Here is a 26,745-nt window from a genome sequence, read left to right as displayed (position 1 = left end):
TACGGGAAGTTAACATGGTGTTGAGGTATATGCAATTCATCTAAAAGGAGGCAGATCTAAATATCGGCATTGCTTAAATCATTAAAAAGGTGACTCTCTTAATGGTATTTTCATATTTAATAGAATAAGTAACACTTCGCTGTTAAGACGAATTGTCATCTTTTGCAGTTTGGACAAAAGAACTGCAAAGCGAAGTGAAACAATTTGATTATAGTCTCACAGAATGTGTGCATTCATCTCAAATGTTTTGCACACATTGTTAAAACTCAAATAAGGGAATTAATTTTGATAACCCACACACATCTAGATACTGCCACCCTGAAACGCATACACCTGCTCTATCATAGACCTTTTTCAATACTGATTACAAAATGTATAAATGTTTTTTTTTTTTTTTTGCATTAGTACACCTTTTTATGGCAATGTTTTGTAAAATGTTTTGTTTTTCTCTGACGTGTGAATTTCCACTAACTCTAGAAAATGACACATTTGAAGGGCAACGCTATGAATCGGGCTCTCAGTCTCGCAGTTGTTGACCTTCTGGTGTAGCCAAGCTTGGAGTGTTTGTTTGGCTGCTTCTCACCTCAACACTGCTAATCTGTAAGCGTGAGTCAGTCACCACAGCCTCCCAGCATGGAACAACAGCTGAGGGAGAACCTGTATTTAATTGCTTATGAAAACAGATCTTAACGTACTGGCAATTGCAAAAAGGTGTATCACAGAATGAGGTATGTGGTCACGTGATTATTAGTTATTTTTTTATCGTTTCTTGTTACATCTCAGTGATGACTTGCAGCAAAATGGGTGGAACATATTAAAAATATGTTCTGCTGAAAGTCAGATAAGTATCTTATTTTTTTTTTTATTGCATTACCTCACTTGTCACACCTATTGGCATGAAAATTAAAAACCTGGAGTGATGTAGTCTCTAAAGTCAAAAAAATAATATATATATATATATATATATATATATATATATATATATATATATATATATATATATCTATATATCCTATATATCTATATATCTATATATATATACATATATGTTTAGATATATTATAAATCTTCTATTTTTATCGTATGTAATATATATAGATAAATTAATTATGGATACAAATCTAAATAATTTTAGAAGATAAAAATGGAGCACACATGCATATTGATTCCAATTATATAGCTGCTACTCCTATGATTAGAGAAATGAATCTCAGGCAACAAATATATGTATAAATAAATGATGAGGGCACTGAACATGCCCCAAGTACTATGTTTTAGTAAAAATACAGTTCTTCTTTTTCATATTGCTCAATTGATATGTTGCAGCAAACAGGATGTACAACAAAACTCGCACAGAGATATTCAGACACTTTCAAAACACTTTGGACCAGCTCATTATGAGTAGTGCCAAACTTAAAGTCTGTAGTGCTTCATTGTAACGAGTAACATCATATACCTGAGGCCTTGGTGGGCGTCCCTTCTATGCCAGGTGGGTTATTTTACGACTTTTTGCTCAGAAATGGTCAATGAATTACATTGTTAATTCCCAGAAACCACCCAAAAGCAATGCATCACCAGGAGGCATTAAAAATGTAATAAAACAATAGTTGTCCGCTTTGGGAAGGCAACCAGTTATCAACCGTGTGGTAGTGAAATGGAGCTTACTGATTAGCAGATGAAAGTTCTGAGGCTTCAAATGTCCTGTGAGGTGCTTGGCGTGAGGTAAAACAGAGGCGTTTTCTCTTTTTGGGACTACATTACAATGTACAACTACTGTAGCTTAATGAATATCATCTACAACACAAAGGTGGTCCAATCAGCAAGCGATGTTGCATTTGAATATTGGACATGTGAGAATCAACAATAATCGAGGTATTGAGAAACATAAGAAGCAGAAAAATATGCAGAGGCTTTACAATAGCCTTGAAATATGACCATAAACATGCATGTGCTATGATCTAAATACATACACAAGGTTCCACATTGAACACCAGGGTGAATAATCGATCAATGAATGTTTGACGAGGTTCAAAAGATAAAATATCTAGATCTCTAATATTCTGTGTCCTGTTATCCTAAATACACCACACAGACACTACCCCCTGTAACAATGGAGAACTGCTCACTTGGATCATCAATTACAATGAGCTTTGTGCAAATACAGATGTAGTCAATTCTTGGCAACAGTTTTGGGTGATTACCTCCTTGTTTTTCTCAGAGAGTAGTATCCTATTTATCAATGTATTTGTCAGTTAAGTTGCTTTTAATAGATTTAATTACTGATCACACCCAAAGGCTAATTCCTGGCTGGTTCAGATGGTTGGTAATCATTTCAACATGTTCCTGCGAGTGGACGAGGCAGTATATTAATTGCAAAGGCAATTTGTTGTTTCTGTTGTTGATTTAAACCAACAAAGTTGAATCACAGACTAAGGGTCTTGTTAAACTTTGCTTGCCATGTATAACATTTCAAAATCAACTTACACAAGCTTAATAAAAATGTATGGCTTGCTTTGATTAATCATTAGTGTAGCAGTTTATTATAACTGTCATTAATTACAGTGTATGTACTATTTCATTGCATGAATACTCATAAACACTACATTACTGTACAGGTACAGGTAACTTTATAAGGGTATTTATACCTTGTGATTTATGGATTGATGGTCACAAGCTATGCAGGTGTGTGACAGAGAGCGAATGAATCCTAATCAACAATCTCCCTCCTGACCTGTAAGTGCATTATATAACTGGAGAGAGTGCCCCATAATGGACGGGTCGGCAGTTCATTCCAGGGTCAGCTGGAAGCAAGCTAACCAGGAAGGGGGCGGGTCCATGATACCAGAAGACAGGCGATGTGTCAGTCACGGATTGCAGGGGACATGGTTGGCCGTGCCACCGAAAGAGAGCGTGACGGAGGGTATTTAGGGGAAGCAGCCCCAGTGATCTGTTCCTCCGTTATGGTTACGGACTGACCATGAGGTGAGTGTTTAGTGTTGTACTGTCTGTCTATTTAACTATGTCTTGTTTGTCATTGTTGACGACTAAAGATCCGGGAGCTGTCGCTGTCAAGCCAGCAATAAACCCGAACTGCACTGGCCCACTGTAAAGCACTCGCTTCATATTCACAACACCACCTGAATGTATAGGTGTCTTAAAGTGTGTGTTTGTTATTATTATTTCGGGATTGAACCCCATGGTTTTGCTGACTATAGACATCATTGTGTGTAGTCAGTGTTATTATTTAAAAGCCTTAATAAAGCTTTGTTATTTACCCTTGGTACTGTTGCTGGACTGTTGTTATTAAGCACTGCATCACCTCTACACCTGTGCACTGCGAACCACTTTGCCGCAAGGTGTTATCCCTATGGTAATCAATTTGCAGTCATCCACTTGCATACTTTCAACTGTGTGGGAGTTTACAGCTATGCCTGGGCTAGCTTCAAGTCTGTATAATTACAACATGTGAGTTGAAGGGCTATATTTTATCATTTATTTTAAACTGTACGAGTCCCAGACACAGTTTGATTAAAAGGTCCCATTAAGCCTGTAATTTATTGTGAGGGATTGAATTTCAGCTAAAATTAGCTGTCAGTCCCAATTTATTACCTCTATTGAGAACTATAAAATGCCCAAGTCACTGATTCCCAGCAACGCAGCCCTGTTTGGGTTGACAATATAATGTTGTATTTAAGTTGCTGTACAAACCAAAGGTATGTAAATTGAAATGTTACATGCAGTGCTGAGATAATGCAGCTGGCTGTTAAAGCTTAGGGTTAGCTGAGAATGGTTTATAAAAAAGTCAGTGAAATGTTTATAATCACTCAAAGCCTAAATTAATATTTACATAGTAGATTGAATGCAATTCATAATTAAGAAAATAATACATAATCATATAGTAATTAAGGAGACATTGAAATACAATGTTGTTTTGAATTTTCTACATAACTATGTTACAGTGTGGCAGAGCACAGCTCTGCTCTTTAGAAATTGGCAGGGATGGGGTTAAATTCCCCTACCTGCCTGAGTTCTTTGTGTTCAGGTGGCTGGGGTTGATTAGATGATTAGTTTAATTAACGATCAATCGGCACCCAGCTGCCTGACATAAAAGGAGGCCTCTGCTTCCCATTAAAGAAGAGGGAGCTGAGGAAGCAGGTTGGTGTTTGTGGTTTTTTGTATTTGTGAATCCAGTGAAGGCATTGCCCAGCCTGGAAACCTTAATTTTGCAAGTTTTGTTTTTGTATTGCTTTATTTGTGTTTAAATCCCTTTATTTTGCCCTTGTAAAATAACTATGTTACAGATATTAAAATAACTATGTTACAGATATTAATTAATTACAGATATTAATTAACTTTTATGTAATTACATGTAATTTTAGCCTAATTCTAATACCTACTTATCAAGGGATTCAGACCAAAAAAAAAATCAGGTACCAGGAAAAGATCAGGTGCTGAAATCTTTAGTAATTCTAATGTACTGTTCGTACGCTTGTCCTTTGCTTGCAGAAAAGTTTAATTCAGGAGGAGTTTCAAGCATGCTTCAGAATCCAAACTGGAGCACAACTCTATTATAGATTCTGTGTAAACACAACTAATTAGAAACTACTGACCTTTCAAATCCAAATAGTTCAATTTGTAAAATATACACTTAAACGCAGATGTGGATCTTAAGAAAATGACTGGGACCTCTCTTCTATTTCTTATATCTTTTACAATAACGGCTCAGACTTTCTATTTCAGGCCTATTCTTAGCAAACAATGTGGCCGCTCCAATAATATTTTTAAAGCTCATTATAGTATTGTGTAACTCCCTTTCTCCTTTAGGCAGAGATCCGAGCTCCCCCTTCCCCGTCTCAACAGCAACCACTGGTTGTAAAATAATAGACCATCAGCCAGCAATAATTTGCAACCCAAACAGACTTGACGTTCTCTGACATTTATTGAAACCTCAGACTCTGCTCGCTGGTTTCACTTTCCCTCCGTCGCCTGTGTTTTTACAGACAGACCCAGAGTGCTGGCGATCAGGTTTAATAATGAGGCAGATATTCTTCTTGGCTGTGCTTCTTGCTTGTGTTGGCCTGTGTTGGGTAGGCAGGCTGCTGCAGTCGAGTTGCTTGGAGTTAATTATGCTCGATGGTGAGAAACACTACTTGACTCTGGGCTGTGCTAGCAGATGATATGCATGGAGCTCCCCTTGTACAAACTGTGAGTTTAACACTTTCCTTCAAGGGATGCTTAGAGTGTGACCCCCTGTTTTATTTCCCCAAGAAACAAACATATTTAAATGTGTTCCCTTCTACTTTTAGTAAACTGACAGGAGCCTCAGCAAGCAGCAGCAACTACTTTCAAGTTTAATGGGGTCTAGTTTGTGCTGTGGGTTCACAAAGTAACTTGCTACCCTCCCATGGCCCGGGTACAATTTAGGTAGAACAGATTGTCTTTCAAACAAAGCCACCATACAATTTGGCACAATATTCAAGCTTAGGAGATGCCTGTTGCTGACAGTCTAGGGTTGACATTAACTGACAAAACTTACAAGGCTAACTAGCTCAAATCCACCATGCTAGGCTACAATCATTCATGGCTGATTATAGTCACAAGAACCAAAATATTGCAGTTATGTTTTAAAAAAGGATCTGAGTTGGAAAACATAGTTTTAAATCACTATATTGCGCTTTGTCATGTTGCAACATTCAATGTTTAACTCCTTGACCTCTGGAATTATCTTCAGTATACACTCAATGCTGCACACTGGTCCCTGCTAAACCACTATGACTACTGAAAACTAATCGGTTGTATTTTTATTTTGACCCTAGTTCAGTTATCAACTGCTGGACGGAATAACAGACATGATTTTCAACACGATTCTCTCCACACTTCTCCATATTTAAAGTAAAAAGGAGCGAGGGATGTTATAAAGATAGGTTTGTGTTTTCTTTTACAGGACCATTCCAGCCAAAAACAAGTTTTAAGAACAAAATGCTGGTTTAATGATTTCATTGTTTTTCATTTTTGGTGATTTAACTCTAATTTGTTTTGCTTGCTGGCCAACACTAAGCATTCCTGGCATTGGTAACACTGCTTATCTATTACTGTGGCAGACATATGACTAAATTCCATTGAGAGAGGCCTAGGCTGCCTGCTGCCAGTCAGACATTCCTTATTCTTTACATGCTTGTCGAATTGGTTTCTGTTCTCTTCAGAAGCTGAGATAGAGGGGCCTTCTTAGGATCTGCAGAGAAGACCAGGTGCTGCAGTGCATGGAGTGCTGCTAAGGACAGGAGTTGATTTAATCAGTTAGAGTATCAGAGCAGGGAATCCACCTGGACTTATTATTGGGGGTCGGTTGATGCAATCCAGGATGATTGTCCAGCGCTGCAAAATGCTCCAAAAAAAATCTGTGGTTTATTCCGGCTAGCTGTATGTTGATCAAACTGACCCCATAGTAATCAGTGGACAGCCCATGTTTCTAACAATGGTTGCCCATATAAAATCATTAATGATAAATAAGACATTGCCAGACCTTGGATAATAACTGTTATGTATATCAACCATGGACAGTGAATTAGAATGAGCGGAGACAGAACAGAGCTGACCACGTTTGACCACAAATAAGCGAAGAACATTGAGGGGGGCTGTGGTTTTTAAAGAACACATAACATTATTAAAAAAAAAAAAAAAAAACGCAAGGATGTTGACTTCTGTCTTTGTTCTAAAACTGGTCAAACTGTCTAAACCCCCCTCTCCAGTCGTCATCTCTCCATTCTTATAAAAAGTTCCTGGGACATCGCTGTTAATTAGAATGTTAGAAGAGATTCAGGACCACATATCTTCAAGTTAATAAATACATATACATGCACAAAGATGCAAATGAATTGTTGCACCTTCTGGTGAGCTTTTGTTACATTTGTTGGTAAACTGAGAGCATGAAAACGGCCTCCAGTCCCTCCACTTTTGCCTGGTTTAAATTCAAACCTTAAAAGATTCAATAATGTCACGTACTGGAAATTATGGCAACTCATTAATCTACTTGCCCATCAAGCACGTTGATCTTCTGGCTTTATTACTTGTGTTTGCTCACCATGCAAGAAGTTATGTCAAGTACAGTTTTAATAGAGTTAAAGTAGCTGCCCCCTTAATCTGTGGATTTGGCTATTATTAGCACATATGCAACCAGTGCTTTCTTTAGAAACAGACATCACCCCAGCACTGTTGAAAATTGCAATACTTAAGGAAATTGACTGGGACATATTTGCTGAAGGAGCTTAAAATATAGGTAGGTGCATTAATGGCATGATTGCACCCTAATTATAATTCAGAGTGCTTGCGTAAATTACACATGCGTTGTAATTCACTGGGGGAGCTACTGGCATGACATCATTTACTGTAATAAGAGGCCTGGGGGTTGTATGTGGTGCGAGAGATTAATGTATTCAATTAATCAGCTCCTGAAATGTGTTCTAAGTTCATCGTCAAAGAAATGCTGAAAAAATGTATACATTCTGATGTATTGAAAATAGGAAATCCCTCTTACCAATACCACCAAGTGTGGGAGGAATCTTAATCCCTTATCACCACTTGATCAGATTTTTTGGACTTGAAAACTTGCCAAATATATATTTAGATCAATAGTGTGATAATTTAAAGTGTCTACTCGTTTATAATTATTATTAAAATGTTAAGTATGATAAGTGTTGTACATCCTAAACACGTTTATCATGCTCAGATTACCTCGGTTTTGATCTAAATCTAAGCCAGAACAAATCATCCATTAATTATGAACCCAAAGTGAAATGTTCTTGGCATCCTGTCATGCTATTATTTTGAGCTAATATTATTATCATGCTGGTAGGAAGGTGGCTTGTTGAGGAATTGATTAAACACAGTTCTGGGCCAAGGTGGATAAGAGAGATGTCGGATTATTGTTGTAGTGTCTATGCAGCTGACAGTAGAATGTTCAAAGATGACAAGGGCTTCTGAAATTCTACAGGGTTTTTATACTGCACTTGGCAACAAATCTCCTGTGGAACAACTTGTTTATTAAAGCCACCTTGAAAGCTTTCTTGATTATTGAACCCTCCCTTCTCTGCCTCAACATGTCACCTGGATTAGCAGCAGGAACTTCTAAACATTAAATCATCATTCTCTATTAATGCATGGTAATATTGTCATATCCACCACATCCCGTTGTATTATGTTATAGTAAAAAAAAAAAATACAACCAGTCCCACTTCCCCTGTCACAGGTGTGAGTCACTTCACCTGTGCTTTAGAAATGCATCAACAAATTGAACCGATGTTTTGAGTACATGTAATGCATGTTTCCTATTGTATGACATGGGTTTCATTCAAAGATGCCTTTATAATGAATGGAAATACACCGTTTTACTTTAGTCCAGCAAAACTTGGACAGCCTAGCCTGCAATCATCTTGGAAATAAAATGGGAAACATTCTTCTTGGCTTCTGATTAAGTATCCCCTGTGTGTGCTTTACAGATCCCAATGGGTACAGTCACATGGTTAGTCTGTACAGTAGCTGATCATGTTTTGATTAATGGTAGCAGACAAGCATTTCTGCATAACATTTCAAATTTCACATCCTACAGACATAACTTGACATAATTTGACATGGCACATTAATAGCTTTCAAGCTATCAGCTGCTGTCTCAAGGTGATTAGTATAAAGCACAGCTGCTGGGGGCTTAAGCAGGTCTAGAGAGAGAGAGTGAAGGTAAGCATTTAAAATCTTTATTTATAATCGTTCAGGTCAAAGGTAAGGTGCTTCAATATGACCTGTAGTGCCACAGGTGGGGTGGGGGGCTTTGAGAACCTGGTGCCCCAGTCAAAAATAGAACTGTTACTTCACCTCAGTATGTTGGATTTCCGTTGCTACCTCATTGTTTCATAACTGCAGGATCCTGAATGACACACAGATTGCACATGCTGTTCCAGTCTGTGGTGTCACTTGGGTGTTAGCTTGTGGTGTCATACAAAAAAAAACAAACAAAACCAACTCTTTTCCAGCAGCCTGTGAATAATGTGGCCATCAATAATAAGAAAATGTTTTTCATAATTACTTAATTAAATCAGTACAGGAAGTCTTCATCAGTGTACACTCAACTTCAAGAAGGAACAAATTAAACGCTCAAAAGGTCTGAATTTAAATTTAACAAACACCTCTCCTTATATAAAATGTGAAACTGTTATTATTTTTTTTTATTCTGATTTGCTATTTTCAACAGAACAACACAAATGAATGTAGTCACTGCAGTACTACTGGGGAACCTGGTCATTACAATAACAAAACAGGTTCACAGTTAATTCCTATAACTCCTGATTCAATGATTCAAATGCTAGTATCAGGTCGGATAGAGTGTCTGAACTCTCTTCAAGTCTTGAAGGCTCAAATTTCAATGCTTTGAGTTTGGTTGTAGGATATGTTGATCTCACAACACGCACCGTGAAAACATGAAGATTTACAAAGCCGGGGTCAGAGACAGTGTTCTAAATTTACAAAACACTGCTGCTTTCTCTATTAACTCAAGCAGCTGGGCACGTCGCTAGCAAGATGCTGTAAACTTCTAGACACGCATTATGAATGGGGTTAAAGGGCCACAGGTTGAACATCAAAAATACAGGATGAGAACAAGTGTACAGACCAGCTGACACTGTGCTACACGGCCTTACAGCTGGCACCCATTGATCTACATTGGAAACACATGCAAACAGTGTCTTGTGTTTCTAAACATGTGTACAATGTAATTATGCACAGCTACAATGTACTTAATGTGTAAATCTTTTTGCACAGTATATGCAAGTACACAATTTTAATCAGAAAAGGGTTAGGGTTAGGTTTAGACTTAGGGATAGGGCTGCTTTAACAGGTCTTGTTTAGATTACAAGATCAACAGGCTTAATTGCAATTTTAAATGTTAAAACTAACAGTTAACCTTTTTTTTAATCAAAAATGAGTACAGCAGGTCTCCAATTTACCACATTCTCTACCACTTTCTATTTCCAATGAGATCCTAAGGCTAGTTGCAACAACAATAAATATGTCCATGATTTTTAAATGCTTTAACCTTAGTTTTACCTTTACGAGGTTCAGGGCTTGTTTAAAAGTACAGGTCCCATGCTTTCCAATGATGTATTGAGTGTTTGTAAGCGGTACTCCTAACCGGAGGCAGCATGCAGGAATATCCCCTAGAAAGTGACTTCAGGGCACTAGATGATTCTTAATGGTTAGGGTTAGGGTTATGTATTGGGTAAGGGTTAGATTTTAGGGATAGGATTGCTTAAGTTTAGGGTTGGGGTTGGGTTAGGGTTAGGGTGGGTTGATGTTGGCAAGTGAAAGGTGGGAGTGCTTGCCAAATGCAGTGGAATCATCTGATGCCCTGAGGAAAGTTTCTAGTGGGTATACCTTTCCGCTGCTAGCTGGAGCTACGATCGAATCTCATCATGTGACAGAGTTCACAGCTTAGGTTTCGGTTCGAGTCCGGAGAGAGAGAGAGACCGCTAGAGAAGCTGCAGACGAGAGAGAGAGAGAGAGAGAGAGAGAGAGAGAGAGAGAGAGAGAGAGAGAGAGAGAGAGAGACAGAGTGAGAGTGAGAGACAGGAACTGCTTTACAGAGTGGCACAGAAAGTAATGGGGCATGTGAAATTATAAATAGTTCTCTTCAGTATTCCATATTCTGTGTTTTATAGTGTTGTTCAAAAAAAGTTGTGACTATGCTTGTGCTCTGGTGCAGTGTTTTTTTTTTTGTCATCAATGATTACAAAATATATAGCAGTGACTAAACATGATTTTTTGGAAAAACGTTGTTTTTTACATATATTCTCATCTCTAACACATATAGTATGCCGGTTGCAACTTACATAATATGGAAATTTTGTGGCCTTTCATTTGATATAAGTTACATACATGCAGCACAAACTATCCAGCAGTTAATACATAATAAATGAACGCAGTGAAAAACAGACAAAAATAGCGCTGAGTGTAAAGGGTTAATAAAAATAACAAATCTAAAAAAAAAAAACTTTATGTTATGGTAGCAGATATTAAATCCTTCAGTGCTAAAAAGCTAATGTGTTTTTTTTTTTAAGTTTTATTGATGATTTTAAGTACTGATACGAGGTGATTAAAATAAGAAAATGTACTCTTTCACTTGCTTTCATTTATTTTTTCTGTCTCCGTGACTCCTTGCCACACAAATCTCTCTGTGAGTAGGTTTGGATAGCCAGAAATGTTTCCACTCCTGCCCAAAACTCCATTAAGTAAACATTGGAAAAATAGGCACATTTTACTCAAATAAATACAAAAAAGCACTTAAACGCAGGCTTGATATTAAAGCCCTGCAATGGACTCCCAGTAAAGACATTAACTCTATTCATAAGAACATAAGAACATAAGAAAGTTTACAAACGAGAGGAGGCCATTCGGCCCATCTTGCTCGTTTGGTTGTTAGTAGCTTATTGATCCCAGAATCTCATCAAGCAGCTTCTTGAAGGATCCCAGGGTGTCAGCTTCAACAACATTACTGGGGAGTTGATTCCAGACCCTCACAATTTTCTGTGTAAAAAAGTAGCTCCTATTTTCTGTTCTGAATGTCCCTTTGTCTAGTCTCCATTTGTGACCCTTGGTCCTTGTTTATTTTTTCAGGTCGAAAAAGTCCCTTGGGTCGACATTGTCAATACCTTTTAGAATTTTGAATGCTTGAATTAGGTCGCCGCTTAGTCTTCTTTGTTCAAGACTGAACAGATTCAATTATTTTAGCCTGACTGCATATGACATGCCTTTTAAACCTGGAATGGTTCTGGTCGCTCTTCTTTGCACTCTTTCTAGAGCAGCAATATCTTTTTTTATAGCGAGGTGACCAGAACTGAACACAATATTCAAGATGAGGTCTTACTAATGCATTGAACAGTTTTAACATTACTTCCCTTGATTTAAATTCAACACTTTTCACAATGTATCCGAGCATCTTGTTGGCCTTTTTTATAGCTTCCCCACATTGTCTAGATGAAGACATTTCAGAGCCAACAAAAACTCCTAGGTCTTTTTCATAGATTCCATCTCCAATTTCAATATCTCCCATATGATATTTATAATGCACATGTTTATTGCCTTCGTGCAGTATCTTACACTTTTCTCTATTAAATGTCATTTGCCATGTGTCTGCCCAGTTCTGAATCTTGTTTAGATCATTTTGAATGACCTTTGCTGCTGCAACAGTGTTTGCCACTCCTCCTATTTTTGTGTCATCTGCAAATTTAACAAGTTTGCTTGCTATACCAGAATCTAAATCATTAATGTAGATTAGGAATAGTAGATTACCTAATACTGATCCCTGTTGTACTCCACTGGTTACCACACTCCATTCTGAGGTTTCTCCTCTAATCAGTACTTTCTGTTTTCTACATGTTAGCCACTCCTTAATCCATGTACATGTGTTTCCTTGAATCCCTACTGTGTTCAGTTTGAGAATTAATCTTTTATGCGAGACTTTGTCAAAAGCTTTCTGGAAATCTAAATAAACCATGTCATATGCTTTGCAATTATTCATTATTGATGTTGCATCCTCAAAAAAATCAAGCAGGTTAGTTAGACACGATCTCCCTTTCCTAAAACCATGTTGACTGTTTCCAGGACACTTTCCATATTCTCCAAAAAGAACTTGTGATAAAAGAACTCGTGGGCACCACAAAGGTCAATACCTGTGATATCCATAACCCCTTGCTAGCTGTGACAGAAGCATTTCTGTTTAGTTCAAGAAGGCTTGAAGTAATGGTAAACAAACTGGACAACCAATACAGTCTGTTTGGGGGTAGATGGGTCTACAGAATGCTACATTATGGAAGAATATAGTCAAAACAGAACGGCTAAAATGCTAGGATTGAATTGACTAAACTTGTGGTGGTCCTCCAAAATCGTAAGTATTACATTGAGAACAAAACATCTAAACTCTTGAATTTACCCATCTCCCAACAGTTGTGTTCCCAGGTTCTGCCGAAAAGGACACAGGACTAGGAGAAAGTAATAGTTTATTGGTTCCTCCCACCCGGTAAACAAAGACTAAGAGACGCAGCGGGAATAAAGATGAGATTAGTCACATGTGTCGTCGGTTGGACGTCGTCTCAGTCTCGGTGCCAGAGAAGTAGTCAACGCGTGTCAAGGCCAATTGTTGCAAGTTCCCGTTGACAGTACGTAGTTGGACAGCAATATATATGAATATATATATATATATATATATATAGATATATATATATATATATATTCTTTCTGTTCACTGCAAATTAGTTATTCTTTTTATTCCTTAGTGAAACATTCTATAGACCATTGTGAAACAAGATTTGTTACATTAGTTTCAAATTAGTTTTGGATTATTAATAAACTCATTTTTATCAGTTTCCTTTTGTAAGGTGCTGTTTATTTATACTTGCATAGATAAAATTAATAATAAAGTTATCCAGTGGCATAACCTGTTGCGTAGGAGTTAGAAACTTGAAGACCTTGAGGATGTGATGTGCAGGCATGGTCTTCCTGCCAACAGCCCAGAGTGTGTCAAAAGGATAATATTTCTTAAAGACCACAAAACATTTCAAAACCTGTGTGCAACCACAGCTTAAAACAGTTGAAAAAAAAAAAAGAGCAGTTAAACATTGTAAAATCAATTACGGTGAAAGCAAAGCATAGGAAACTACCAGAAAACATTAGAAAAGTAGGGCTGAGGGGGTGTCCAAACATTAGAATTTCACTTTTTTAAAAATATTTTTATGTTAATTGAATTCAGATATATCAGTTAACCCAAACACATTTCACATCAATGTTATCAGTTTTCTAGAACGGGGAGAATATTGCTAAATACCTATACGTTTGAATCAAAAGATCAACCCAATTCCTCCATGGGCTGTGTGTTGTAACACTACATTCTTTAGCAATTTTTCAACCTTGTTAAACTGACAATATGGATCCTAACACCAATATACAGTATTTTGCAACCATTTTAGATCTTGGCATTTTACCGGTCTGGTGTTATTTTGTGGTACGCTTTAGAAAGTGGTGCACCGTGTACTGTATTTTCCTAGGCATGTACAAATGATTTTAGCTCAGAAAAACAAGGAAACATCCATCTGAAGGGGGTATGATGTACTGAGCTTGGTCCTTAAAGTTCTTTTTAAAATCTTTATTTTTCACAATTCAGCAAATGTATGTGACTTTAACTGATGAGCAACAAATTGGTTTATCTTAAATTGCAAACATCCGATTTTGTGGGTGAACTACAGTTTGTCTTGTTCGTAGTGATTTGTGCAGTAGTCAATCACAGCATTGACAGTGTACCATTTTCTGGTGTTAAATGGTTACACATACCACATTCTGATGATGTACCACTTTCTGACCGTACAGCAGTACATAATAGCAATAAAGGAACACAAATATGTATAAACACAGCTGCTGGATATTTAATTCAATGTTGTAATTAGAGTTTTATGTATCAAGAAACATAACCTTATTTCACTGATTTCATGCATGGCATAAATATATTTTGCTATCTCTGTTACAATTTATTTAATTGGAAATATTTTTTTAGGGTAGTGGTCTGTATAAAAACAAAACAAAATAGATGGCGAGCATTTACCTTGCCTTAACATGCCACTTGCTAATAAATATGTAAGCTGTTTCAATGCATAGTTAGTTCCTAAAGAGTTTGTTTATTTAAAAAAGGACAGTTTTAGGAAAACAGTTCTGACACTACAACTGAAGTGCCAGAAAGCTAAGCTACTCCTTTTGTTTAAATTTAGGATTGCTAGGAGTCTGATAAACAAGTGACTGTATAAAAAGGCTTTTGTGTGTTTCTGAGGCATCTTGCATTCCACAGGGTTCTAGTGCAGATGCCACAAACAGAAATCACAGCTGCAAGTCGTCCTGACAAGTTTGCAAGCGCTGTGACAGACAACACGTGTTGTTATTGCTGAAGACTGAAAGTAGCTGATACTGAGGAAGCTTGTTTGATAAATGGGCTATAAATAATTCAATGGGGGGACGGCACTGCACTGGCCCAGCAGACACTGTATTTCTTCAACTCTGCGTTTACTTGTAAATGTAAATGTGTGCACGCAAGCGTTTAATAGCAACTAATTTACATAACGTGTTGTCATATTTGTTTTCAGCACCCAAGCGCTGGATATGATCCAGATTGCATTGGCATATATACATAAACACTTTTAATACATAGAAATATAATGGCATTATCATAATAACCAAAATAAATAAATAAACAAATAAACATGAAAATACTACTACAACGAAACTACTACTACTACTAATAATAAACAATGTCATTTTAGAAATACGTTTCCCAAGAAGTATTTTTTTAAAGTCACTATTGATTGTCACAGCTAAATCACCTGAAAGTGAAACTGTTTGAATAAACTTCACATACCGTAGTTGGTTGCACGTTCTAACGCATAGTGACACAATATCCAGGATTTAGCGGGTCTTATTTTAGTATTTCCAGAATTCAAACACAATCGTTAACTTGAGGACACACAGTAGGAAAAAAAAAATATTTAAAAGCAACTCTGTTTCACAATCACAATGCATCTATAAAGCTCAGAAAACAGAACAATGTTTGCACACTGTAGGAGAAAATCTGGTTTGGGCTACCGCAACCACAGTTTATATATATATATATATATATATATATATAGAAATATATGATAGATATATATATGATATATATAATATATATATATAGATTCGTAACCACAGTATATATTCTATAAAGCCATGTGTGGTATTCTGTTTCTATAACAACCCACACAACAGGAGGACGCAGGTACAGTAGTGGATTTCTATTTTTATTTAGTTTAAATCAAGTAAATAAAAATCTGGATATAAGAAAAAAAAAAATCTTCCCAGCAGCCAGGGCCTTTTGATGCTGTCAAGAAGTCTTGTTCAAAGTTTATTGTTAACCCCAGCGCTGCTAACAGAGTGACGATACGCCACTTGAAGTCAACTGCTTCGCTTCAGCACAGCCACCCCAAGAGAAAAAGATAGCCGGCAGAAGAAACTTCATTCCCCACTGGGGAGAACGGAAATGTTTTATAACAACAAGAAAATATAATGAATGGTTTAGGGATGAAAGAACCAAAGAAGCCTGTGAGGGATAGGTTTCTGCCTAAAGCACAAATGCACATGTTCCCTGCCTCTGTACTTCTTATTAGCACATTTGTGGTAGATGGCGAAGGGAATTGCTGTAAAGAAGCCGGCCTTTTTTGCTTTCTCTGTCTCAGCTTTGGATGACACTGAAGAGTTTACCACGGTAAATGTGCACTGTGATTTTGCATCCCCTCCCCATCATGCTTATGGTTTTCACTGTGCTTCACCACATGTATCTTGGTTGCCAGTAGTTTCCAATGCTTTCACTGTGCTTTTACAGTGATAGCCCAACTTACTAGGGGAGTGGTCAAAAAGGTAGTTACCAGTGAAAAAGCATTGGTATGCAATGTTGAGAAAACAAACAAACAAAATACATAAAAACAGGAAAAAAAGAAAATTGGAAAACACCGATAAAATACAGCCATTGTCAAGAATGGGTAAAGACATGGTTAAAAAAAAGAAATACAAATACAATTTTTCATGCACTTTGACTTTTTAAAAGCCACAAAGTTTTTTTTTTTTTTTTTCCCTCAAAAGGTAGCGCTGGTTGAAACTACAGAAACAGAGAGTTTACATGGAACCTGGGGAATTCCAAAACTTCTCCATTCTGCTTCACGACACTACTGATAGAGACTCTACATGTTCGAGATTTGCTTTCACAGGATAAAGACAAAATTCAGGCACCTGTGCACACATCTGAAGAGGTTGTGTTTGAAATACCTACTTTTTACAGTATATCTCGAGTTTCAGTTTTGTTAAAGCCACAACAGCAGTCTAGAACAGTTTCAAGAATATCGAACAGGATTTTATTCATCAAAACTGCTTAAACATTCTTAAGTAGCTTTACGAGTTAATGGTTTGAGAAAGAGAGCCATCGTTATGTTGAAATGTTTAACTTCCAGGAATAGACAAGGTGATTCCCACATGCTTAATTGTTTAGTATTTGTATAAAATGTTTTTATTTTCTGAATGTGGATTATTGGATGTGGAAATCAAGACGCTGCCTCTCCTCTTTCATCCATAATTACTTCTATTTTTTAACAAACAAAAATAACCCATAATGAATGTAATCACAAATAATGAGGCTAATTTTTGTTTCCAGGGTGGCAAAATACTGTTACGAGGGTTTGTTTCCCTCTAAATATTAACTCAGCCAAACCCAGTTAACTGTTATCTAATCTAATCATAACATACATTCATTTACGCTGTGTGGAGAGGATGTAAAAATGACACACACTTACGGTATTTATATTATTTATAGAATTCTTACAGGTACCGTAACGATCATAACGCACACCCTTACAAATATCGAGTACATTTGCCTAGTATACAATTGCTTATAAATAGTATGAAGTACTTGGTTTCAAACTGTTAGACAACCTCAGGTAGTGAAAGAAGTACTACAGTAGTACCGTGACTTAGTACTACTTGTGACTTGGTACCATGCTTGTGAAACAGGGCAGGGGCTGGGTGCAAACTGGCAAGCAAGCGTCTTAAACACAATGCAAAAGAGCTGGCCTTTAGAACTTTGGTTTTAGAGCTTTTAACCTCTTGATCTTTATACCTCTGTACTTGAACTTTCACCAATTGGTTTTAGTTCTATAGAAGTAGCAGTTGTGCTAGTAGCAGCAGTAATAACATAGAAGTACCAATTAGCACCTTTTGTAAGGGTGGCAATTCTTTCTGTGAACAAGTAGTACTGTACTTGTAAAAAAGAACACCGGGTTAATCAGCCAAAAATGTTAAGTGGAGAATCAAGTATTGGGCTTGAAAAACTTCCACTGGTACCATGAGACCCTTTTCAGGATAATAGTACACTTTTTAATACATTTCCAAACAGAAGCACACAGAACAGACCTGCTTAGACCTCCCAATGTGTTCCCAATAAGGGGTGCCTCTGTCACTGAGGTGTTAAGATTAGTGCCCAGTGGATAGTGTTTAATGAAAAGTGATAAAAGAGATTAGTGATGCACTATCACCTCCAGCAGTCCACCGTGCCACCAGCTACACTGACACCTGTTTATTTGGGTTTGCTAAAGAGAATAAACACTGCTGGGATTGCTCCTAAGGCTACCAAACCCAGAATCACAGTCTCCATGGCAGGTAGAAGGCTGTCATGATTAAATGTGAACTCAATGAGAGCCTGGTTTTGCAATCTCAACCAATGATGACCTCCTACTGTGGGTCCTGGAAAATCTTCAGTATTAGAGTTTTGGTTCCGAAAAATACAGCATTAGACGTCCCCATGTGTTTCTAAAACTGTTTAAGTAACGTATCTGTAATTTTTTTGACTTTTCTGAAGTCAAGTCAAACGAGAACCCAGGCCCATTTAGTTGTAACGGTTGCATTCATAAAAGTTTGAATTATTAACGTCATACTATAGCCATGTGGATTTAATGACCTGTTCCTTTGTAAGAGATGCTGTTGATCACATGAATAAGGCATGCATTCATGGATGAATTAACACTTCTCACAGTACTTAGTTATTAATTCCAGTTAGTTCAGATTATTATTTTTTAAACCATATGCTAAGCCCATGTTGCACAGACCATTATCCCTAAAACTCAACCTATTTTCCACTGTTGCTGCCCTCAAAAACACCTCCTTCACCAACTGTGTAATAGGTTCAATTAGACTCATTGAACTTTACATCAGAAAATTACACTTGTGATTTTCTGTAATTATTTGCTATATATAAAACAAAGACTGTAGTATATCCTTTAGAAGCAATTTGCAGTTTTTCATATTTTTATAAGAACATTAATTGTCTAGTTAGCTGTACCCTATTGAGAAGGCAGTTCATATTTGTTTTGGTGGAAAATAATAATAAAAAGAAATATCTAAAATAAACATAATTATTTTTAAAGGACCAATTAATGCTGCATTTTAAAAATATAACAATATGACACATGAAAATTGTAGGTTAACACTGTAATAACTTAATAAGTTATAGTCATAGTTTATATCAAAAGAAGTCTTAAGAAGAAAAATGTCCAACTTTATACAGAGAATAAATAGTATTTGTATGTAATAGAATCAACTCCAAAAAATGTATCATCTTTAAACTTTAATGATTTTTAAAAATGATTTGCATTCTTCTGTATGTACCATGTGGTTAGAGTTGATTAAATTACTGTGATGCAAGCGCTCTTGTTACTTTTGGATGAATGACAACAATCAACAACATACATAATCACTATATATTATGTATTAGTGATATGTATATATATATTATATATATATAATATATATATATGGATATGCTTTGATCTTTGGATTATGGTTTCATTGGTCATTGGTATTTCATCCTCAGTTTGATCTTTGGACCCCTGAGGTCAGATTAATATCCCCCTTCATATTAGAGGGCTGTCCAGATAATATAACTTCCAAACCTTTGGTTTGCATACCTTAAATATAATAGTGCAACTGTAAACCACAAAAAAGGACATTCATTTTCAAAGCAAATAAAAGGGGCTATTTTTTAAGCAGCTCCTGACAAAACGAAGCATGGAATGATGAATTGCGCCCATCATTTAAATCAGTATTTTTTTACCGTCTGCGAGCAATATTATTTTTCAGTGTATAAATAATAATAATTTCCAAGCCAATTGCTCTTGGATTCAAACGGTTAACATTATAGGAAAGAAAGGTCGAAGTGACAGAATGAAAATGTTTTGCCAGCCTGTCAGGTGAAGGATCCTCTTGGCAAAATAATCTGTCCTTGGCAAATAAAAGAAAGACATTTTTTAAAAATGATTGCGGATGCAATTGGTGCAAACTGTCTGTGAAGAGCGCCTGTAATGGGAATAGTTGTCAGAATAGTGCTTTTCAAATAACATAAAGGGGAAAAAGCTATTAAAACAATATTTGACACCCAACTCAGGGCACGTGGAAGTCTGTAGATGAAGTTTAGCTTGTTGTTATTGGCGGCTTGGAACAGCGTCATCTTTTAAACCAGAAATGTGATCCCTGCTGTGTATCCATCAAGTCATGAGCTGGAGTCTCTGTGATGGTTGACTGAACTCAACACCATGATCAATCATGGCTTGGGTAACTGTTTTTCTTTTTAAAGAAATATTTATATTTTTAGTATTTACAGCCAAATGTCCATGTCAGATTCTAAACCACAGCCTAGCAATGCTGACAAATAGCAGCACCTGCAGAGAAAAGTGGGATACCCACTACTTCAAATCCCAGGTCAGTAATTTATTTTCAATGCACTAAGTATAGATGGATAGGTACTGTAGTGGTAAGCCCATCATATAAAGTAATTGTGGTTATACAGTGACTGGCCAAAAAAAATCGGAAAATGTAAGTAAAATTAGATCAAAACAAGCTGCTATATGCATTGTGTGATTTTAATGCCAATCTCGGTCTGTCAGTGCATATTTTTATTCATTTCCGCAAGCTGTCGTGTAGTATCTGCCCAGAAGGTATTTACAGTATGGTTTATTCTGAGTGTTATTGATGTGGTTTAGACTGCAAGCTTGAGCTAAAGAATGAGATGTGCCAAAAAAAATTCTAATGGGACTCCACTATTATTGCTTTGTCATTTGCATGTACTGTAGACAGAACAGGTGTAAGTGAATTCCATAAGCCTTGTGTTATCTGTGGGTGTGCGAGTGGGTGTGTCTGCAAGGGTGGCTGCAGATCAAGCAGAAGGGAAGAGTGAAAACACTTCTAGCATCGCAAGAAAACAGCCTAACTGCAATCCTTGTGCAGGCAGACATCATGTTTCATAATGTAGCTCTACATATCAATAAGTGATAACAAGGTATATCTGTGTAGGTTTCTCCAGTTCTACAGGACAGACAATGCAATTATCACCGATATAGTATCACCTGACACTTCCTTTTCTCTGAATATACAAAATATGCCTTCTTGGGGAGTCTGAATTTGACACACATAAAAAAAAAACTAAGGAACATTCATGGGATATTACATTAAGTTTTCAACAAATATTTATTTTTCTGAACTGCAAATTTGTCAAAATATTTTCCCCCAAAAGTCACTGCATCTGAATAAACAAGCACAGTGCCAAATATGTCTGAAATATAAATATCATTCTAGATGTTTTGCTTTAGGTTGAGGCTGAGAAGTGTTAAAAAAAAAAAAAAAAACTTGCAGAAGAAATCACCTTGGGTCTTGTGCACTACCTGTTTTATACATAAAGAAACACATCCCTAAAAACACAATGACTTATTTTATACACGTCTACATCTCCCTATTTGCATATACTATATTTGAACATATTCATAAAGAATCTAAACATAGAATCCAGTACATTGACAAGTGCCCTAAAGTTTAATGAATGTCTCGCAGTCCACTATTATATTGTACATGTTATTGATTTAGTTCTCATCTGGGTCATCAGTTGGTTGATAAGAATATTTACAGTAAGTACAGTGTGCTTGAAGTGATATTTAACCAACCCTATACCACGATTTCACGTGACAAATTTGCCAAATGTCAAAAAGAAAGTTAAAAGCCGTTTTAAAAAAAATAAAATAATCTTAAACCTTTAGAGTATAAATGCTGTATTCTGCAGTTTGCTGCAGTATTTGAATAGTTTATATCTACAGAAAGTTGACTTTTACTGAAAACTAATGATTTCTATTAAATATATTCTGGTTTAAATATAGTTCTCTATGGTATAGATTTGTTTAAAAGAATGGTTGGACAGCTCTGAGTTGAAACATATTCAGTGATGGAATGAGTTAATGTCGGTGTATGTGAACAAAAGATGAGATTAATTGCAGTGCTGAACCATTGTTAATATATAATATAATTGCAATCATGCTGATGGTGGATTGGAAGGCAGTTTTGCAATCTGATAAGGAAAGATAAAATTGAGATTGAAGGTTACGATTCAGTTTATGTGTGGATGCTTCTGGAAGTCTGGATGCTCCAGGAGTATTTGCTTTCGGAAGTGCGTTTGAAATACACAGACAACTGGAATGTGATACAGATCCTTTCCTACAGAAAACCCACAGTGGAGTTTAAATGTTGTTTTGTAGCCTAGGCCAGTTGGTTTCAAGGGGCTTCATTTTATTTAACCTGTTCACCTTTGGGGACAGATGCATGGGAATGATTCTTTTAGCAGCACCTTGTGTGGTCCTGATCTAGTCAGATATCAGAAACGAAGTAGGGTCGGGATTAGATGGTTCTTTCCAGTCTATGGACAATAAAGAACACATGGCACAGGGAAAAGCAGGGGTTTTGACCCTGACGTCCTGACTAAATTCCTGTACAGGTCAAATATTCTGGCCTGGCTAAATTTCTCATGCTCTGAGAGCTGGGTTTACTTAGAAGCGTTGCTCCAGTGCAAAGTTAGCATCTTTCTTAAAGAAAACAAACTGTGTTCTAAAGAAAGTATATATATATATATATATATATATATATATATATATATATATATATTGGTATGTTGGAATAAAATAAAAGCAGCTCTTTATAATAAACAACAGCAGATCTGAAGCCACGTCACCTAGATTACAGATGGAGGTTTGTTTTTGGGTTGCTAAAAACAGTCAGTTTGGTTGCAACTTGATAATGCCAAGATGTGTCAGTCAGATCTCAAATTGAACTTACATCCAGCATTTATAATCTCAGTTATAAATGCGCCTTGATTCAAAACAACTTTGCAGCAAAATGCCTAGCTCAACGTGATAGTACCACCCAACCGAACTGGGAATATCCCCAAATATGGTGGCACAGCGCACAGATTATTCCTCACTTCCTTTTACTTTTACAAGCAGGCTATAGAAAAGCTGTGATCGGGAGAAAAAGAAATTAGAATACATTGAAGCTGTGTGAATCTGTGACCACTACTCTTTTACCTCCACTGCTCAGCCGGGTCCCAGGACAGTAGGAAGCTGGCATGGCGCCTGTTCATCAAACAAAATCATCAAAAGTTTCTTTATTTTTGCTTTTGGCAAATGCGCCAAAGATAAACATAACATTTTTCAAATGACTGTTTTGCACCTACCACGTGCAACCTGGATATTAAGCAAATATCAAACTGGCTACTGCAATAAGAAATGTTCTCTGGATTTGGATTTTAAAGGATATTATTATTATTGAGCCCCTGTTTCTTCTCCTGTTCTTCCCTTCTGTACATTCACACCTCAGTAGGGTGTTGGGAACACTCTTGCAACTGGACTAAAAATGGTTCATAAACAGCAGCTCCACCAGAAATGTGTGCTATTCAGCAGTTTCTCAGGATTGCATTTAATCTCATCCTTCATTCACATGCACAGGACATTAACTCATTCCATCACTGTACATGTTTCAACTCAGAACCTTTTATTATTACACTTTTTAAAATAGATTTATAACGTTAACTTTAAAGTGGGGTTCAGGGGCAGGAGCTAGAGCTCCTATCCTCCTATTTTTCTCCTGCCTACCAAAGATATCTGCCTACTTAAGCCATGTCACAATCTATGTTCTTTCTCTTGCATTTGCTTTTTTGCACATGTTGCAGGAAACCTCCCTGCCAGATTCTCCTCAAAATATCTAATTAATTTCTTTCTCTCATGCATTTTTCAGATGGACTGTTCACTTCTAATGCAGACCACTACCCAGCAACCAGACCTGCTGCCTCAGCCAGCAGGCTCAGCCGCAGTCACAGACCCACACAAACTCTGCAATGCCTATCGGTCACAGAAACACATACGCTCTGCACTGCCCCCAGTCACGGACCTGTCCTACTTTTAAAGCCTTGGTTGGCCCCATTCGTAATCTCCCTCTATCCATTCATATGCAGAAATCTTTATTCTGCTTCCTCTGAACCCAGAATCACAGAGTCTCTAATCCAAAATCTAGATTGACAAAGAATTCATGGCCGGCTCCTTCACAGCTCCGTTCCCCATCTTCAGAATTAGCCCCATTGGAATAGCGACCCACAAAATATTGGGGAAAGTGCCTAATCAATGATCTTTCCACCCTGAGAGGCAGTTCCACTCCAGTCTCAATGCTCTAATTCCCCACAATCAATTCTCCCTTCATTAAATTACAGCTTCTGTCACTATTAGATCCATCAAAGCAGCAGGCCATGCTGCCTGGCTCGCAAAGGTGGATATTATTGACTCTTTTAAATCATGCTCATTTATCCCTCCCTCAACAACTTTCTCCTTATATTCCCACCTTCGAAACCCCTCAAGCATCTTCAATCTGTGATCCGTGTTTTCTTCAGTAGGCATCCCACCCTCAAGATAAACCATCGGCCCAACTAGAATTCCTCTGAATCATGGGGACACTGTCAAATCCGAAGCCAGCCTCCCACTCAACAATCATAGAATGCATTAGTCAATTCATTAACAACTTCAAAGTATCAGAATCAATTTCAATAACAACCCGTTATCTACCTTCGGACAATTCAAGTTCGCAATTCGTATTATTCCCAAGGCAGAACATTCACATTGTGCCTTCTCACTCTCACCTCAAATGCAACAACCTGCATTCTCATGTAAAAATATCTTTCAGAAGCAAGAAACACTCCTCCAGAGCTTCCAACTCCTGGCCTGCAGGCTGTCATCATTCCCTCGAGGTTAAGCCTCTAAATACTTACCTATATTCTTCATGCGGCCCTAGCTCCCACCCATGAACTGTGTAGTACTACATTTAAATGGCACATAAGAACCTTTTTATTTTATTGTGTTACATGTTCCCATGTGTTGCTACAACTGTTTACGTAAGGTGTGTGCATTGTTTTACATTTTGACCACTTTATTAAACTTTTAAATTGCATTTCCTGCCTCAAGATGGCTTCACATTTACCCGCATGAACCTCTCAGAACTACATTTCCCATCATCCTCCTTCCCATGTTTAATATTGCAGTTTTCAGTAAAAATAAACTTTTTGTATATATAAAATATTCAAATACTGCTGTATAATTCTTAATACAGCCTTTATAAAAGGTTAATAAAATAGTTATTTTAAAAAGTTTTTAAACTTTTGTTTTGTCATTTGTATATGTGATGGTATATGCTCAGAAATGGCTAAGCCTGCTTGTTCAGGGAGCCAAGCTGCTGACAAATGGAAATATATTTCATGCAAGGCAGTGGACTCCTTTGTGCTGAAAGATGTGGACACAATTTCACATTCTGGTTGAGATGACAGCTTAATCAGACTCCCTGGGGATATGTTGCTGACTGCTCTGTGCTACACTTCAGAAAAATCTGGCAGAAGCACAGCTTTAGAGGGTGGAATGTGGGTGGAATGTGAAGACATTACTCTGAGAAGAGATTCAATTAGTACATTTTCATAGACACTGAAGCATCTGAGCTAGGAAATATTGTGAATTGACTGGTACTTCACTTTTATTACCATCAATACCCATACATTTAGCATTCAGTTTAAAGGGTGTGTTTTGTGAGCTATCCACATTACAGTCATAAAGCAATTTTATTTTAAGATCAGAGAAGTTTCATAAAAATACATTCCACATCTATAAGATAGCATAAAGTTAGCTCCATCTATAAAGTCTTACTACATTGTTCTTTATGGCTGTTTTGAGATAATTTGATCTGACAGTATACAATGAAGTATTAAAGTGTTACAGAATGTCTCCTTTATATCCATGCTGCCTCCTGGATATAATAAAAAGCTTTTGGCGAGAGACAAACAAGCATTGCTGCTGGAGGGAGCCTGTTGTTCAGTTTATCCAGCTGTCTAGACTACTGTGGCCCTCACAATATATTACATTCCCAAAATGGCTGTTGAGGCCCAATTAGCAGGTATGATTCTGGAAACACTATTAAGTTATATAAAATGAAATAGCACGGCATTGCTCTAGAGTGAAGTTCAAACCTGTTATTTTATCTTCATTGCCATTGTAAAGTATCACCTGGGAAGCCAATGAAAGAATGCAAATAACTTTCCACTGGCATGGATTGGGGTTATAAATAGGGACTGATTGCTAAGTTTTTATTGTATAGGTGCTCACAATATAGAGATAATCTGATAACTTAAAAGTCCCCAGCTGCCTTTTAACAGCATACTGCACAGCTGTGGAGCTGAGATCTAACACTGCTTAAGGGCTTTTCACACCTTTGGCAAAACATTTGCAGAAAGGTAATACACTTTTTTTTTTTTTTTTTACAAACGACTCTACTAACAAACTCCTCTTGAATGTTAAATATCTGTAGACATTTCATTTTCTGGAAGATATCAGCCCTACAAACAAGACCTTCTTTTTTCTTTTTTCTTTTTTACCATAAAGGGCTTAAAGTTTTTCTTCTTTCAGTTCATAGGTTTATTATTTTCAAAAACATATTTTTAATGATAAGGCACAAAAAGAAACCAAAAATAACACTGATGTTATTAACTTTATCAGCACCAAGAGTCCTTGCCATGTGATTGTCCACCAGTAAACCTCCATATTAGCAAATATCATGAATACAGCAGGGGTCTGAAGAATGTTACTAAGGACACACATTCTGTTTGTAAATGACAATACATTTATTTTTAAAAGCTTATGAACAACGTATTACACCTGACCAGAGCATTCCATGAGTTCTGTTTTAGTTCAGAGCAAGTTGAGACCGTGGCCGAGTGACGGAAGAAAGGTCTACAGCTCTTGTACA

At 36.9% G+C, this 26,745-nt stretch overlaps 2 long non-coding RNA genes across 2 annotated transcripts in view; one reads left to right on the top strand and one right to left on the bottom strand.

The window, feature by feature from the left end:
* The window catches only part of LOC121296179, a 58,285-nt gene that overhangs the window by 14,871 nt on the left and 16,669 nt on the right, over positions 1-26,745 (bottom strand). The gene's annotated exons all lie outside the window — the stretch shown is intronic.
* Positions 1,395-24,833, top strand: LOC121296180. Its single transcript, XR_005947032.1, has 3 exons — positions 1,395-1,489; positions 2,739-2,982; positions 23,707-24,833. It is a non-coding gene; the product is annotated as an uncharacterized LOC121296180 (long non-coding RNA).

Source organism: Polyodon spathula, chromosome 21 (assembly GCF_017654505.1).
Source record: "Polyodon spathula isolate WHYD16114869_AA chromosome 21, ASM1765450v1, whole genome shotgun sequence".
NCBI lineage: Eukaryota > Metazoa > Chordata > Actinopteri > Acipenseriformes > Polyodontidae > Polyodon > Polyodon spathula.
Note: the sequence above shows the minus strand (reverse complement) of the source record. Positions and strands in the feature narration are given on the sequence as shown.